The sequence below is a fragment of the Trichosurus vulpecula genome, chromosome 6, assembly GCF_011100635.1.
Source record: "Trichosurus vulpecula isolate mTriVul1 chromosome 6, mTriVul1.pri, whole genome shotgun sequence".
Classification (NCBI taxonomy): domain Eukaryota; kingdom Metazoa; phylum Chordata; class Mammalia; order Diprotodontia; family Phalangeridae; genus Trichosurus; species Trichosurus vulpecula.
Genome location: NC_050578.1, coordinates 72,593,746 through 72,610,412, shown reverse-complemented (window position 1 = coordinate 72,610,412; position 16,667 = coordinate 72,593,746). Strand labels below are relative to the sequence as shown.

The 16,667-nt window shown below is 38.9% G+C and overlaps 1 pseudogene; it reads right to left on the bottom strand.

The window, feature by feature from the left end:
* Positions 1 to 8,761: 8,761 nt before the first annotated feature.
* On the bottom strand, positions 8,762 to 15,911 carry LOC118854644 (annotated as a pseudogene).
* Between the last annotated feature and the right edge of the window lie 756 nt (positions 15,912 to 16,667).

The following is a 16,667-nucleotide window of genomic DNA, read 5'->3' as shown; positions in this document are numbered from 1 at the left end:
GCCTCTGAATGGGACTGAAAGTAAGAATTTTCCTGTTGTGAATCTATATCTCTATCGTGAATTGCAAAACAAGAATTCCTATTTTAAGTGTTAGGAGGACGTCACCTTATTTTTGTAAAGGTAATTTGAAAGCAGTTCACAAAATATCATAGCTTGCCATTCACTTATCTCCACTCCTCTGGTGGCCAAAAGGCTATGGAGAGCAGTCTTGCATGTTGAACTAGGCTTCCTGCCTTACAGAGATTTCGCAACAATTCAGTAAGTGCTTAATATTCCAACTGAGTTTGGCTTATCCTAAAAGCCTTTGGGAATCTGGTTTCTACATAGGCTACTAAACGAATAAGTGAGTGGAATGTGTATCTGATTGTGTATACATGTGTTCTTATGTGAGCCCATATTCCTGAGCCTGTGAAGGAATGCTTATTTAACATGTTCCATCAACTCAGTCCACACATGGTTGTTTCCTTTTGTATGCTGGCAACTATTATCCCATCATCGGTAAAAGTTTTGCAAAAAGTAAAGGGTAAACTACTATTTTGTAGCAAGCCAGTAACCAAATCAGCTAATTATGTGAACATATAATTGAGAACATTTCATTACACTCCTGAAAAGGAACCCGACTACTCAGTTTAAAAATCCCAAATCTAATTCCTTCCCTTTTTTCTGCTTTAGAAAGTTCATTTATTCTTTTAAATTGAATCCCCAAATTCCTTTTGAATCCATATCCTTTCATTTATCGGTGAGCTCATCCTGGCTCCTACGAAGTCACCATTAGATTTTAAAGATAAAAGAAAGCTAGAATCTTGAAGAAGTCTTTGAATGACAATTTTCAAGTTTAATCACATGCTCGAGCCCAGTCTTTGGCTCCTTTCAGATTTCGCTACATCCCCAGACCATGAATGAATATATGGTTTTGGAGTCTGACTACTTACTGCAACCTCACCTAGCAAAATCCCATAAATAAAGTGTGTAGCTTTCAGAACAACTGCTTTTTAAACTGGTATTTACCATACATTTCTCTCCTTATACCATTGATGCTAAAACATCTTACAAAGCTTTTATTCCCTCTACTTGCCTGATGAGGAGGCACCTTACTACCTGCACTGCCACTGTGCACTCCCCATCAAGACCAATGACCCTTTCACTTGGACCTCCACAGATCATTCTTCTCCATGCAGCTTCTCAGCTTCAGCGCCTCTGCTCCAGGGTGACCTTATCTTGTCTGGTCCTGAGTGAAAAAAAGAATTTAGCCAGGCCCAGACTTCACATCCCATCCAGGACAGGACAGGGTTTATCCTACTCATCATAGGGATGTCCTTCAGGGACTGTTGGCTCTCTGCCACACCATATTAGCCCACCTCACCCGCCCCCATGCTCTGGGAGCAATACCGAAATCAATAGTAACATACCACAAAGGGTATGGAAATGAGCTAATCGCTCCCCTTGGCGTTCCTGTAACTGATTAAGGAAAAATGTCCTTCCTTGGCCACCATTCTTTTCAGAACATAAACTCCTTGAGGGCAGGGACTATCTCACTTGTGTACTTGGGTAATGGTTTAACCTGAGCCACCATTCCCTAGCATGGTCTGTGTTTCAGGGATGTCTTTAGATAGCCAAGTTCTATAATTCTGTTCCCCACATCTTCAAGGAGACTGTGATTTCTGCATTTGGGCAGAGAAAGAGGCAGGCTATGGCTGGGCACTCACTCCTCCATTCTCCTTATCTTAGCTGAAATGGACATATTGGGCTAGAATTATATCTACAATTGATATTTTCAGTTGAGCTGCATGATGCTTTTAGGGGTTCAGGATAAAAGCCACTTTCCCTGGTCACTCCAAAGGTGAAGGTAACAGCCTACTCTGGAAGAGCTTAGATCCCTCTCACCAAACAGTACACAAAAGACAATCACAGATACTGAGCAAACATATTTATCCAAGTAAGCCATAAAACAGAAACTGGAAGTGTTACACAGGTTCGGGTAGACTACACAAGAGTAAATGAGCTTTTCAGCTCTGAAGCAAGATAAAATCTCAAATCAACCAAGGAGAGAAGAATCTCGCTGGAGAGCTACACTTAACAATCTCTAGGGATGCGGGAGGAGGTGGGGAGGAATCAAGGGACATATGGGAGAGGGAGTTTCCCCCACTTGCTTATGGCTTGGGGGACTCTCATTAAGCCATTCAAATGTTCCTGTCTTATCTCTTGCCTCGGCTTTATTGGTTCAGTGGTCTCTCATACAATCAGGAGCCACCTATTTGTACCATCACAGGGAATGCCCATTAGGCAGCAGTCAACTTGCCTGGGGGAAGAGAATGTTAAATTTGTATCCCTAGCATCTAGCATCTTTCTAGGTTTGTTCATTGATTAAGAGCACTCTTTTCATTGGCTAGAGATTTACCCATCAATTGATTTAAAAATGGTGCTGCATAAAGGGCCTAAGCTTTGGCATCTGTAAATTGTTCATTCTGGAACTCTGCCCTGAGGATGGGCTCCATTGGAAGGAAGGAAACAAGCGTTTATTAAGTGGCTACTATGTGGTAGGCACTGGTATTTTCTGACTGGCCAGTAAATGAGTAGGTACATGATTCCATCATGTAGTCCTTCCAAAGGACCCCAGACCATGCCTCACATGCATCCACCTACACATCTTGCCATCTCGACCCCCCTGCCTGCCTATCCCCCAACACTTTCCACCTCTTACTCTAGGAAGAATAATCAAATCTATGCCCCTTGAAAGGGCAAGACAATGAACTGCCCTATTGGTCTATTCACCATTTCTGTGAGTTCCTAAGAAAAATGCTCCCTTCAGTGACCACATTCCCTTATATTGTTTCCCTCTATTTGAATATAAGACCCTAGACTGTCTCATTTTTGAGCATGTAGTCTCAGTGTCTGGCATATTGTAGGTGCTTGATAAATGTTTTTCATTCGGTTATGTTGACCAATTAGGGAAAAATATACCGATGAAAAACAGCAAGACAGAGTGGGGAAAGCACCGGACTAAAAGAATTTGGGATCTAGCATCATCTTAGGCTTTTATGATCCAAGTTAATCCATTCACTCATATGCTCAGTAAATTAAATGAACATCTGCTATATTCTAGGCACTAATGTACCTATTTAACATTGGCAAATCATTTTACCTCTTTCCTCATTTCTAAAATGAGGGAGGATGGGATGAGCCAAATAATCCTGAAAGTTCTTCTAGCTCTCATAGTCTATGATTCTGGTTATTTCATGTGTATTACATGAATTGGTTTCATTCCAAATACCCATATTTGTAAAACATATGCCTGTCTCTCCTGTGTTTTGGAGTGAGATAAGAATATGGTGTGTTGCCCTGCTTTGGATAGCCTTGCAAGTAGCTAGAAACTCCTCACTAAAGGTTACTGTAAAGTGGCTCCTTGGTGTGTATGAAGGCTGATATGCTTATGTACTCTCCATATATAAATGTCAGAAGAGCTTAAAGACAGTTCTAGGTGATAGAGCACATAACAGTGCCTATTTATTTGTGGGGAAATATAGTTCATTTTTTCTGACATCAATTTAATCTTTCAAGAGACGAGGAAAGGAAGGGCCAATTTTAAAGAAACATTATTACAAATTTCAAGGCAAATGCAACAGTGTATGCTAGAAATGTATTAGTGACCATTCTATCAAATTGGATGCAAGGAAGCAATGGTAGAGACGATTGTCATCAAGTGGGTTTGAACAGAGTACTTCAGGTTTGGTTGCTATAGAAATGGGTCAGTGTAAGTCCCTGATTTTCTAGCTTGAGGTGGTAAATGCAGAGCAAATATTGGAATCTTTTCAGGTCTGAAGTGTTGTTTGGGAATCTGATTATCTCTAAACTTTTATGGGAGTAGACACATAAAAGGAATTGTTTTATGGCTAGAATAAATGACTTGCACTTTCTCCTCTTATGACAAGTCAAAGCCAGTTACCAAATAGCCCCTAAAATCCAAATAAATCCTCAACTATGTAAAACTATCTGTCCCTGATGATAGCACATCTATTTTAATCAGCATTTAATATGACCAATTTCCCAGAGTGAAAGGAATTTTGACAGTCTTTTGGAATTCACTGTAATAGGATTGACCAATGGCAGTTTATAAACGTCCCTATCATTTTTATCTCTACAAGATGAAAGATGTATGATAGCTGTGATGGGGCCTTTTGGGAAGATTGCAATTCCCATGGGTGAGCAGAAGGTAGAATGAAGGAAATGTGCTCTTAAGAACAATGTCTCCCCACTCCCACCTCCAGTCCAGCCAATATTAATTTTTAAGTAGGTCAAATGTTTAAACACAATTAAGGACCAAGGTACACTGCTGAAATCACAGGTCCTTCTCGAAGAACTGAGGTGGGGGGGGCGGTCTGGTCAGGAGTCTACTGAACGGGCCAAACCTGGGAATGTCACGAGAGAGTCTCATCTTACATACAAGACACCAGCTGATGAATTAGGATCCTGGATGTTCTTTGGGATATTATCTGCCTCCCAGGGTTAGTGTGAGGAAAGTGCTCTGAAAATCTTTGAGTATGATCATTACAGGAGGAGTTATGATTATTACCGACGTTATCTCCATATCAAAAATGTCTCTCTCTTAGCTTCCCAAAGACATGTGTTTATCTTGCAGGAGTGTAGAGTTCAAAAGGATTCAGAGACCAACAAATCCAATCCCCTCATTTTACAGATGAGTAAACTCAGTACCAGGGGTGCCTAGACATGTGCCCAAGATAACTCAGGTGGTCAGTTAAAGAGCTAGGATTTGAACTCAGGTCCAGTGACTGACACCGAGTTCATCACTCTTTCCAATGCACGATTTCCAGTGCTGCTTCCCAGAGATTATTGCCAAAGAACCAGGGCATCACTTAGTACAGAGACTTCTTTTACTACCATCTTAAATCTGGATCTAATCTCATTGAGTAAAAATGGCTACCTAAGTCACTGTCACCCTTAGAATCTGCTTTGCTAAAACTTGTATTAGAAGTGTAAATGTCACAAGATCTGGCATTTTGGAAATTGAACTGGGATTTTAGATTCCAATATGGACTGTGATAACCCAAGAAATTTATTTCTAGTTAACTAGATATAAGTGAGAGACATTTATCCTTAAGCTTTATTTTTCCTTTATACTATTTCTGAATAAAGCTGTCTGTTGTCGATCATGTATTAATCTCATGGGCAATTGTCATATAGAAGACCTATATATCAATATAACATGTTGTGAATAGCCATATTATTCATTTATGTAGTCTTATGTGCTTTCATTTTTCCATATTCTGGTGGTTCGTTAATGAGTGACTTAGTCTCCTCTCTAACAAAGAGTAACTAATGCCTATACATTAGTTTCTTCCTGAGCCAAGGCTTGATTTAAAGAATGTCCTGAGCTAAGGAAAATGTCTTAAATTGCATCTACTATTGATCAGTGAGAAAGCATGGAATAAGCAGACATCTATGTATTTTTCCTGGGTATTTTGTTTTGATGTAGTTAATGGAAAATTAAATGATATTATCTCCTATAAACCAAAACAATAATAACAAAAACACACAAGTTCTTGTAAATGTTTTAACTGAGAATTTTGTGCTTGTACAGTTTGCTGCAATTCTATATATATTTGTAAATGGAAAGAAACTTTAAAGATGCTTTTAATTTATTTTATGTCTATTGCCTTCCTGTACTAGTAATAATTTACACTTTTAGATGTTAAAATAGATTGTTTTTCACTGCAGTTACCAATAAAATTAGAAGACTTGAATCTTTAGTTAAGTCCATCTAAAAGATATACATAGTGCAGTGAAAATGGGAAGAACATTGGGTATATCAGCTTCGCATTACTTGCATCATTTCCCTCTGATGCTGGAGAACTTTTCACTACAAATTATGAAAATAATAAAATTGCTTAACTGCAACTTTTTTCCTTCATTCTTTTTTATACTTGGGGAGCACTGAATTTTCAAACAACTTTTGATTTTTAATATATGGATTATATGATGACTTGTATTGCAGCTCGGTGATTCAGATAGGCTTAATAGTTTCTTTCAAATGAAATGTAGGGTTCAAGGGTGCAAGCTTTCAAGCTACTATTAAAACAATATAGCCTAGGAATTGTGCAGAGGGTGACATGTTAGGTAGGACCCAGAGGAGCCCAGATCCCCATGAACACTCCAATGATCGTCTTAAGATGAACTAGAAGGAGCAATAATAAACAAAAACAAGAAAAGTCAGCTGCAAACTCCTCCATTCAGTCCAGGACTGGGGTGGGGATTGGGAGGAGACTGTCAGAATCCTACGGAAGTATATAGTGGAGATAAGATATGGGAGGTGGATGACTAAATATGAAACAGCCTGATCCCACAGCAGATGAGGCTGGAGTAGTGTACAGTGACAACCAAATGGCACCATTCTTAGAAGGAAAAAGGGAGAGACCATTACTCAGACCTAGCACAGGGACCCCATCAAAGGCCAAAGATGGGGCAAGAGTAGCCTGTAAGCAACTCACACCTATCTACATCCAAGCAGCCCATATACACCACCCAAGCAGCTTTGGCTCAAATCACAGAATGAAACAAAACCAGAAATTTCTGCAGAATGGGACCTACTCAGCATCTGAATTCAAGATCAAGAGTACAACATCATCCAAGAATGTAGGCTTGGAACCTGAACCCAAGCACATGCCCCAAATTCCAAAAACTGAGATTGAAGATGTAAGTAAAGAGGAGAAAATGTCAAACACAACAAATAAATGAATGGATGGAGGGATGGATGGATGGAGGGATGGGTGAATAAATAAATAGATGGCTTGGACTTAAATACCATCTTAAATTTGGATCTAATTTTGTTGAGTAAAAATGACTACCTATGTCACTATCACCCTTAAAATCTGCTTTGCTAAAACCTGTATTAGTAATGTAAATGTCACAAGATCAAGGATTTTGGAAATTGAACTGAGGTTTTATGTTCAATATGGACTACAATTACTCGAGATGGCCAAGAAGTAAGATCAGAAAAGAGTAAATCCAAAATAAGTCAAATTTGAGCCTCAGAGAAAAGGATGCTTAGCCACAAGAACTATACAAGCACCTGGAAGAAATTAAACAAAGAATAAAAAATGGAATAACTAGGGAAAAGAATTAATAACTTAGAATAGACAATGACAAATCTTACTTAAGGAATTCGATTCCCTAAAAATTAGAATGGGCCAAAAAAATTCCATGAGACAGTAAGAAATATTCAAACAAAACCAAAGTTTGGGTGGATAAACGGAAGAAAATATAACAAATATAACATCAAAAACAATGGAGCTGAAAAACAGGTTAAGGAGAGATAATCAAAGAATCATTGAACTACCTGAAAATAATGCCCAATAAAAAATGCAGGCATCACATTTTTTATAATTAAATTATTTTTAGTTTTCAATATTTATTTCCATAAGATTCTGTGTTTCAAATTTTCTCCCCCTTTCTCTCCTCCCCCCTCCCCAAGACAGCATACAATCTGATATAGCCTCTACTTATACATTCATATTAAACATATTTTCACATTATTCATGATATAAAGAAGAATTAGAACTAATGGGAGGAACTAGGAGAAAGAAGAAACAAACAAACAACAACAAAAAAAGAAAAGCAGAACAAATAGCCTGCTTCCATCTGCATTCAGACTACAAATTCTTCCTCTGGATGTGGATGGCATTTTCCATCATGAGTCTTTTGGAATTGTTTTAGGTCCTTGCATTGCTGAAAAGAGCCAAGTCTATCAATGTCAGTCGTTGCACAATGTGGCTGTTACTATGTACAGTGTTCTCCTGGTTCTGCTCATTTCACTCAGCATCAGTTCATGTTAAGTCTTTCCAGGTTTTTCTGCAGTCTGACTGCTCATCATTTCTTATATAGCACAAGAGTATTCCATTGCATTCATATACCACAACTTGTTCAGCCATTCCCCAATTGATGGGCATCCCCTCAATTTCCAATTCTTTGCCACCACAAAAAGAGCTGCTATAAATATTTTTGCACATGTAGGTCCTTTTCCTGTTTTATGATCTCTTTTTTCTTTTCTTTTTTCTTGGAGGGGGGAAGGCAGGGCAATTGGGGTTAAGTGATTTGCCAACAGTCATGCAGCTAGTAAGTGTGTCAAGTGTCTGAGGCCAGATTTGAAATCAGGTCCTCCTGACTCCAGGGCTGGTGCTCTAATCACTGCGCCATCTAGCTGCCCCATTTTATGATCTCTTTGGGTTATAGACCTAGAAGTCATATAAGCATCCTTTTAAAAAAATCATAAATGAGAATTGTCCATATTTCTTAGGACCAGGATACAAAGAAAATAAAATCTATCATTCACCTCTTAAAAGAAGCCCCCAAATTACAATCCTCAAGGTAAGAGCTTCCAAAGAGCCAAAAAAAAATATGTGCATAACCATCTTTTGCCTGTTTCAGATGAAAGTCAAGGATTTGGGGATTTTCCTATCCCTCCCTTCACATTTTTATATTCTTCATCTAATAAAAACATAGTGAGTTATGAAGCTAATGAGTTCCCTCCCTTTCCCCTTCCCCTAGGGTAGTCACTATCCCTCCCATTTTCTGTTTCTCCCCATATCATCAAACCACCCCCAGACCCTTTAACTATTTTATTTAACTTTCTCTACAGACCTTGAAACAATAGGGCCTTTAGAACACACTTGTTTCTCCCCTCCCCCATTAGCATGTAAACAATGCATCCTCATAGTCCCTTATAATTTTGCTCAGGCTGCCACAGATATCAGTACTGCACTGCAGTGACTGCATTCTGGGCTGTAACAGATCTCTGCAACAGAGGGGAAGAAAAGATGAAAAGCAGAGGGATAGGTTTCTGGACTTGATATAGAGGTCAATCCCACCCCCTACCCCATTTCTCCTCCCAGAGCCTTGGAAAGCCAAACTATGGGAATCAACTCCATAGTACCAGTGGGGACTCTTTGAACTACTGATACAAGAGCAGATAACTGAAGAATAGAGGGAATGGGCATAAAACCAAGCCTGGGAACCATGTGTAAGGGGAAAGCTGGGCAGAACACTACTGAGCCTGAGGGAAAAAACTCAGTATCCAGCTAGGGTCAGTCCTGTTCCCCCAAAAGTCACCTGAGGCAGAGACCTAGGCTGGTGAGCCAGGAATTCCCAGCATGGAAAGAGGCTGAGATGCTTTGAGGTCCAGGCCCCAAGGAAACCACCACCAGACAGGAGGGAGTTAGAAAGTGAGTAACAGAGAGAAATAAAGGGGGAAATGACTGAAATTACCAAATTGCTCAGGAAGAAGAAAACCAAAAGACCTTTAATGTAAACAGATAAAACCATAGGGAAGGCATTAACAACAGAAGGAAATATGGACTCTAGATTCAGTAAACTAATTCAGACATCTCCGAATAAATACTGCAAAAGTAAGGAAAATGAAATAACACTTGATGAGACAGAGGGTCCTGTGGAATGTAAGGAGAACATGGAACTACAACATGATGTTCCTGAGTGGTTTCCAAGAGAAAAGAGAATTGTGAGAGCAGAGTTTATGCCCTGCACAGTAAAAATAATGGACAGAAGAGAAAAAAAAATGAATCTGCAATGGCAAATCTTAACAAAGAAACAAGAGAGATAAATAGACTGGGAATACAAATACACAGAAATGAAGGACAATACAGAAGAGAAACCAAAAACAATTTTTTAAAAATATGTTCATTATCCAACTAAAACATAATGATCTTGAAGACAGGATAACTAGAGACAACCTAAGGATCATAGGCCTCCAAGAAAAACACAACAGGTCAAAATAACCTGAATATCATAATACAAGAAATAAAATTAGAAAACTTCCCAAAACTCCTGAATGTAGAAAATGAAAAACTAATTTTAAAAATCACATATTGCATCCAGAAAAAAAAAATCCAAGGTTACAAACTCCAAGACACATAGTGGTTAATTCAGTTGGGAAACAAGTTATTCAAGTGATTAGGAGAACAACTTTCAAATATAAAAGAAACACAATGTGACTAACTAAACTGTTCTGTTACTGCCATAAAATGCAGAAGGATCTGGCATAATGTGTTCTAAAGGACAATGGAGTTCAGGATGCTGCCCAGAGTAAACTACCCTGGAGGGAGGGCCAAAAAAAATTTTATATCGATTTTCCAGATTGCAGAGTGCTGGGTCCCTAATACCCTTGATGTGGAAGAAATAGCTATATAGGCATGGACAGGCTTTTTTAAAATATCACAAGAAGCATCCAAAAACCAAAAACCAAAAGCAAGCATTGTGTACAATAGGGATACACTTGATTCCTTTCTAATAAATATGAGAATGAAGGAAGGATGGCTACTCTGCCTACTTTATTTGAGGTAGTTCTAGAAATTCATTTAGAAAAACAAAAACAAAAAATCTAGATCAAGGGAAATTATGAAAAGAAATAGAGATGAAGGGAGAATAGCTCTTCCAGGTATCAAACTATATTATAAAACAACAATCATCAAAACTATCTGGTATTGGTTAAAAAACAAACAGATAGATCAATGGAACAGATTAGAAAGGGGATAATCAGGGGCAGAGCCAAGATGGTGGCAGGAAAGCAGGGACTCCCTTAGGCTCACCCCAAATCCCTCCAAACACCTGTAAAAAATGGTTCTGAACAAATTCTAGAGCTACAGAACCAACAAAATAACAGAGGGAAGCAGGTCTCCAGCCCGAGATGGCCTAGATGGTCACTGGAAAGGCTCCCAGCACCATGTTGGGAGCAGAGCATAGCCCAGCTTGGGCCCCACCAGGACAAAACAGGAACTGAGGAGATAGGGCAGTGTAAGTCATAGGGCCCTGAATCACTGAGTTGTGGAAGCTACCAGACTTCTCAACCCAAAAACACCAAAGACAACTTAGCGGGTCAGTGGGAAAACTGCTGGATAGGTGTAAGAGGAGTGCATGATTGGCCCCAGCCCCAGGGGCTGGCAGAGGTGGTGCACCACAGTGGCTACAGCACAGGAAGCTCCTGCAGCTGCTTCCAGAGCTCTAGCTGCAGCTGCTTCTGGCCCCAGGCCCACCTGGTGGGAGGAGTCAAGAGGCAGATTAGGATGGGAGTGCAGGGAGCACTTTGCTGGCACAGAGGCAGGGTTCTCTTGCTTTGTCCTGCTTGGATCTGGGTTGCAGTCTTGGCTGGCAGTTCTTGGGGAAGGAGGAGCACTGGTGTGGCAGAGCTTGCCGTGTAGAAGTAGCTCTGAAAACAGCAATGCAATGCCCCTGAAGCTTGGGACAAAGCACTTGTCATTCTGAAGGCAATCATATGACAAAAACCTCAAGGGTCAAGTAGTTGGCTGGGAACATGGCCAAGCAGTGAAAGATTCAGACTACTGAATCTTTTTTTGGTGACAAAGAAGACCAAAACATACAGCCAGAAGAAGTCAACAAAGTCAAAGAGCTCACATCAAAAGCCTCCAAGAAAAATGCGAATTGGTCTCAGGCCATGGAAGAACTCAAAAAGGATTTGGAAAGGCAAGTAAGAGAAGTAAAGGAAAAATTGGGAAGAGAAATGAGAGTGATGCAAGAAAATCATGAAAAACAAGTCAACTACTTGCTAAAGGAGACACAAAAAATACTTAAGAAAATAACACCTTAGAAAATAGACTAACTGAAATGGCAAAAGAGCTCCAAAAAGCCAATGAGGAGAAGAATGCCTTAAAAGGCAGAATTAGCCAAATGGAAAAGGAGGTCCAAAAGACCACTGAAGAAAATACTACCTTAAAAATTAGAATGGAGCAAGTGGAAGCTAGTGACTTTACGAGAAATCAAGAAATTATAAAACAGAAACAAAAGAATGAAAAAATGGAAGATAATGTGAAATATCTCATTGGAAAAACCACTGACCTGGAGAATAGATCCAGGAGAGATAACTTCAAAATCATTAGACTACCTGAAAGCCATGATAAAAAAAAAGCCTAGATATCATCATTCAATAAATTATCAAGGAAAACTACTCTGATATTCTAGAAACAGAGGGTAAAATAGAAATTGAAAAAATCCACCAATCACCTCTTGAAAAAGATCCCCAGAAGAAAACTCCTTGGAATATTGTAGCCAAATTCCAGAGTTCCCAGGTCAAGGAGAAAATATTGCAAGCAGCCAGAATGAAACAATTAGTGCATTGTGGAAACACAATCAGGATAATACAAGATCTAGCAGCTTCTACATTAAGGTATTGAAGGGCTTGGAATATGATATTCTGGAGGTCAAAGGAACTAGGATTAAAACCAAGAATCACCTACCCAACAAAACTGAGTATGATACTCCAGAGCAAAATATGGATTTTCCATAAAATAGAGGACTTTCAAGCATTCTTGAAAAAGAAAAGATCCGAGCTAAAGAGAAAATTTGACTTTTAAATACAAGAATCAAGAGAAGCACGAAAAGGTAAACAGGACAGAGAAATCACAAGGGACTTACTAAAGTTGAACTGTTTTGTTTGTATTCCTACATTGAAAGATGATATTTGTGACTCATGAAACCTTTCTAAGTATAAGGGTAGCTGAAGGGAATATACATACATACATACATACATATATATATATATATATATATATATATATATATATATATATATATATATATATAGACAAAGGGCACAAGGTGAGTTGAATATGAAGGGATGATATCTAAAAATAAATAAATACAGTTAAAGGATGAGAAAGAAATAAATTGAGAGAAGGAGAAAGGGAGAGATAGAATGGGGTAAATTACCTCACATAAAGGTGGGAAGAAAAAGCAGTTCTATTGGAAGGGAAGAGGGGGCAGGTGAAAGGGAATGAATGAATCTTGGTTTCATCAGACTTGACTTAAGGAGGGAATAACATACACACTCAATTGGGTATCTTACCCTACAGGAAAGTAGGAGGGAAGGGGATAAGAGAGAGGGGATGATAGAAGGGAAGGCAGAGCAGGGAAGGAGGTAATCCAAAGAAAACACTTTTGAAAAGGACCAGGGTCAAGGGGATAAAATTGAATAAAGGGGGATAGGATAGGATGGAGAGAAAAATAGTTAGTATTTCACAATATGACTGTTATGGAAATGTTTTGCATAATGATACATGTGTGGCCTATGTTGAATTGCTTGCCTTCTCAAGGAGGGTGGGTGGGGAGGGAAGAAGGGGGAAAATTTGGAACTCAAAGTTCTAAAAACAAATGCCCCCAAAAAGTTGTTTTTTACATGCAACTGGGAAATAAGATATACAAGCAATGAGGTATAGAAATCTATCTTGCTCTACAAGAAAGTAAGGGGAAAGGGGATGGGGGGGAGTGGGGTGACAGAAGGGAGAGCAGATTGGATAAAAGGGCAATCAATATAAGCCATCTTAGGGTGGGGGAGGGTAGAAATGGGGAGAAAATTTGTTAACTCAAAATTTTGTGGAAATCAATGTTGAAAACTAAAAAATATTAAATAAAGAAATAAAGGAAAAAAAGTAAAGGGATAATCAGAAACAATGGAACTCCATAAACGATAAAGTGGAAAACAATCTACTTAGGAAATAACTCCATATTTTATTAAAAACTTCTAGAAAAACTGGAAAGTAGTCTGGTAAAAAATAGGCTTTGACTAACATCTTACAACCTTCTCCATAATACATTCTAAATGGATATGTGACCTTAATGTTAAAGGTCATACTATAAAAAATAGAAGACAAACAGATCATATACTTTCACAACTATAGGTAGGAAATGTATTCTAAGCCAAACAAGAGATAGAGGCAAATACAAAATATAAAAGAGATAACTTTGATTACATCAAACTGAAAAGCTTCTTCATAGATATTCTATCATTTGACTGGACATTTTCTCTGGCTGTCCCTCATACTTGGAATGTTCTCTTTCCTCATCTCCAACTATTGTTTTCCCTGGCTTCCTTGTCCCAACTAAAATCCCATCTTCTAGAGGAAGCCCTTCCCATCACCTCTTAATGCTAGTGCCTTCTTTCTCTTAATTATATATATATATATATATATATATATATATATATATATATATATATATATATATATATATATTTCTATTGGCAAAGTTGTATATTGATTCAACCATTCTGGAGAGCAATTTGGAACTATGCCTAAAGGGCATACCCTTGCATACCCTTTGACCAAGTAATACCTCTAGTAGGCCTGTATCCCAAAGAGATAAAAAAAAGGAAAAGCACCTATGTGTACGAAAATATTTATAGCAGCTCTTTTAGGGGTGACAAAGAATAGACATTGAGGGGATGCCCATCAATTGAGGAATGGCTGAACAAGTTGTATATGATTGTGATGGAATACTATTGTGCTTTAAGAAACAGCAATCAGAATGCTCCCAGAAAAACATGGAAAGACTTACATAAGCTGATGCAAAGTGAAATGAGTAGAACCAGGAAAACATTGTATGCAGAAACAACAATATGTTATGATGACCTACTATGAATAACTTGGCTCTTCTCAGCAATACAATGATCCAAGACAGTTCTGTAGGCCTTATGATAAAAGGTGTTGTCTATCTCCAGAGAAAGAACCTATAGAGCCTGAAGGCAGATCAAAGATACTTTTTCTTTATTTTCTTGGGGGTTTTTTGTCTGTGTTTTCTTTCACAGAATGACTTATGTAGACATGTGTTTTGCATGACCACACATGTATAACCTATGTAAAATTTATTGCCCTCTCAATGAGGAAGGGAAGGGAAGGAGGGGGAGAATTTGGAACTCAAAACCTAAAAAAGAAAAAGGAATGTTAAAATTGTTTTTATACATAATTGGGAAAAATCAAATATTAAATAAAATTGGAAAAATGTTTCCATTTGTAGCTTCTTTGTGTATGTTTGGTTTTTTTTATGGCACTCATTAGATCGTGAGTTCCTTGGGGCTGTCTTTTGTGTCTTTTTGTATCCCCAGTACTTAGCACAGTGCCTGGAATGTAATAGGTGCTTAAGAAATATTGATTGAACCAATGAAGGAACGCATGCACCTAGGAAAAGAAGTTGATGTTGTTGTTCAGTGGTTTTTCAGTCGTGTTTAACTTTTCATGACCCCATTTGGGGTGTTATTGGCAGAGATGCTGGAATGGTCTTCCATCTCCTTCTCCACTTCATTTTACAGGTGAGAAAACCAAGACAAACAGGATTAAGTGACTTGCCCAGGGTTACATAGATGGTAAGTGTCTGAGGCCAGATTTAAACTTACAAAGACTAGCCTTCCTGATTTCAGGCCTAGTTCTCTATCTGCTGCACCACCCAGCTGCTCCAAGATAAGAAGAGACATAGTCAAATGGGACTTTAGTATTCTAATTCCCTATGATGAAGGTGACATCTTTTGGGGGTATTGTTTCTAGATGTTGTAGGTCTTCATAAGACTGATCAGTTTTGGCCTCTTCAGCATCAGTGCTTGGAGCATAGCGTTGTATCACTGTGATGTTGAATGGCTTGCTTTGGATTCCAACAGATATCATGTGGTCATTTTTGAGATACCCCAGGACTGCTTTTCTCACTCTCTTGTTGACTGTGGAGGCTACTCCATTTCTTCCAAGGGATTCTTGCCCATAGTGGTACATGCAGTGATCATCTGAATCAAATTCATCCATTCCCACTCATTTAAGCTCACTAACACCCAAGATGTCAATGTTTAATCTTTTCATCTGTTGGTTGATAACATCCAGCTTATCTTGGTTTATAGATCTTACATTCCAGGTTCCTATGCAATATTGATCTTTACAACAGTGGACTTTCCTTTTGTTTCCAGGTGCATCTGCAGCTGAGGTTCCTTTTAGCTTTGGCCCAGCCGCTTCATCAGTACTGGAGCTACTTGTAGTTGTCCTCTTCTTTTTCCCAGTGGTGTATTGGGCACTTCACTACCTGAGAGGCTTATCTTCTGATGTCATCTCTTCTATCATCTCCGTACTGTTCATGGGGTTTTCACGGCAAAGATACTGGAGCGGTTTGCCATTTCCTTCTCCAGTGGATCAGGTTCTGTCAAAGCTCTCCACCACAATATGGCAGTGATCCAGAGTTGGGGGGTCGGGTGGAGGTAACCAATGTGTCTTTATGTAAATGTGTGCATTTACTGTCTAGTCAAATGAATCACTGAAAAGCAACAAAACAAAGTTTGGGAAGTGTGTTGACGAGAGTATACCCTCAGTCCACTATTAAGTGTCAGATTAATTTGAAAGAATGGAAGAAATGGCCAAAGTTGTATAGAATTGTGAGGCTCATACTGCCAAAACATCATGTTTTGTTTAGTATAATTTCACATAGTGTCCCACTTAGCGAACCATACTTGGGACTTTTTCCATGTGACCAACTTTGAGGTCATGTTAGGCTACCACAACAAATAAGCTTCTCTTGGTTCAAGACCCATGAATGCAGTATGGTCAGCTAAGGAGACTGGTCCAATCTCCTCTTTTACAAAGGAGTAAACTGAAGCCCAGAAGGGGAAATGCCCCGTCCAAGGTCACCCAGCTAGTTAATAGTACAACTTGGTTCTCCTGACTGGTAAGACCACTGGAATCAGAAGATCTAGGTCAAAGTCCCAGTTCTCCTACTCACTACTTGTGTGACCTTAGGCATGTGCCACAAGCTCTTTGGGTATCAGTTCCTCATCTGTTAAAGGAAGAAGTCAGAAGGTTCTTCCAGCTCTAAATCTATGATCA